Here is a 2,019-nt window from a genome sequence, read left to right as displayed (position 1 = left end):
ACACTTAACATGGGTTAACATGGCTATGCATATTTAACATGTCAAGGTGGTTTAACAAGAAGTGGATTTGCTCTCGGTTTCAGGTTTCTTACACCAACTGTACTTCTCAGAAGTGTGTACTTGGTCAAGGGACTTTGATTTTTCTTCACTGCGCATGAGTTTGTAAAAATCAGAGCAACTTACATTGGCCATGCCTCAGAAGCTTGCTGATATCAATATCACCATCACCATCATCACCATCATTGTCACAACAAGGCAGACTTGTTAGGATTAAAAGCACAAAAAATACACAAAAAACACACTTTGGAAGGTCACACTCTCTCGGCTTCAGAAACAGTGAGCGCATGCCTCAGAAGTTTTCTGATATCAATATCAGCATCATCACCATCATGGTCACAACAAGGCAGACTTGTTAGCATTAAAAGCACCAAAAATACACAAAAACACACTTTGGAAAGTAACACTGTCTCAGCTTCAGAAAAGCTGGCTGATATCAATATCATCATCATCATCATCACTATCATTGTTAAAACAAGGCAGACTTGTTATCATTAAAAGCACTAAAATACACAAAAACACACTTTGGAAAGTAACACTGTCTCAGCTTTAGAAAAGCTGGCTGATATCAATATCATCATCATCACTATCATTGTCAAAACAAGGCAGACTTGTTAGCATTAAAAGCACCAAAAATACACAAAAAACACACTTTAGAATGTCACGCTGTCTGAGCTTCAGAAAAGCTGGCTGATATCAATGTCATCATCATCATCATCATCATCATCATCATCATCATCATTGTCAAAACAAGGCAGACTTGTCAGCATTAAAAGCACCAAAAATACACAAAAAACACACTTTAGGAAAAAAACCTTAGGAAATGGGCACCCACCACCAGCATCTCCTCCTCTTCCTCCTCCTCCTCCTTCTTGGTGCTATGCACCAGGAAAGAGCCCTTTCCCCTCCCTGTGGCCCAGAGTCCACCTCTCCTCCTCCTCCTCCTCCGAGGCTCTGCCTCCTCCTTGATGCTGGCCAATGGCAGACTAGGGCTGGAAACAGCCCTGCTCCTGCTGTTCTGCCATTTGTCAGCCAGCGTCAAGGGGACGAACTCCCTTTTTAGCCCCGCGCATAGGTGCGCAAGCAGGGTGAGTGCATGCTGCTGCTGGCCACGGCCCAGGCAACTGCCCGGCATGGTCGCGCAGGAGCGCGTGGAGGAGGAGGCAGAGGAGGAGGTGGGTGGCCGGTCGGCCACATGAGCAGCCACAGCGATGGCCGCATGAACGAGTCCGGCTCAGGGACCTGCCCCAAAGCCGGGAATTGGTGGGAACCAGGCTGGGACCGGGTTGGTACCGCCAAAAACGGGACGATTCAGCAGCTATCAGGTTCCAGTAGGGCCACCTCAGCTGCTGCTTTCCAGTGGAGAAGTGAAAGAAATCAAGGAAGAAGGTGGAGTTGTTCTCAGATCCCAAATGGGGACCATCTTCCTTTCCCTTCTCCTCTGAGCCAAGATCAGACACATCTTTTTCTTCTGTGTTGCGTGTTGCCATGGGAAGTTTTGGATAGGCCAAAAGGGGCTAGAAAATGTCTCCCTGCATCCCATCCAAGAAAAGATATATGCAAACATAGCCACATTTTTATGCACATATGTCATTAAATGATTGTGGACATTGTTGTTGTTGTCATTGTTGTTGTTTATTTATATAGCACCATCCATGTATGTAACACTTTACAATTACAGAATAAAACATTTATAACTATTCAATAATACAATATGCTAATATACAATATTAAGATGCAATAAAAAGACCACACACACACACACAGACACAATGCAAACTAAAACAAAATAGGCAGTATAGATAGTACAGTACAGCCATGAATCTGTTTATTTTAACTGAAATAAACACATAATTTTACATTTAACTTTTAACATCACTTCTTACTTTTACAAGGCGTTTGAGTGACCAGAATATATGTTTTTGAGAATGAAATTATGCAGATCTGTCACAAAAATGTAAT

Source organism: Sceloporus undulatus, chromosome 3, assembly GCF_019175285.1.
Source record: "Sceloporus undulatus isolate JIND9_A2432 ecotype Alabama chromosome 3, SceUnd_v1.1, whole genome shotgun sequence".
In the NCBI taxonomy this organism is placed as follows: domain Eukaryota; kingdom Metazoa; phylum Chordata; class Lepidosauria; order Squamata; family Phrynosomatidae; genus Sceloporus; species Sceloporus undulatus.
Note: the sequence above shows the minus strand (reverse complement) of the source record.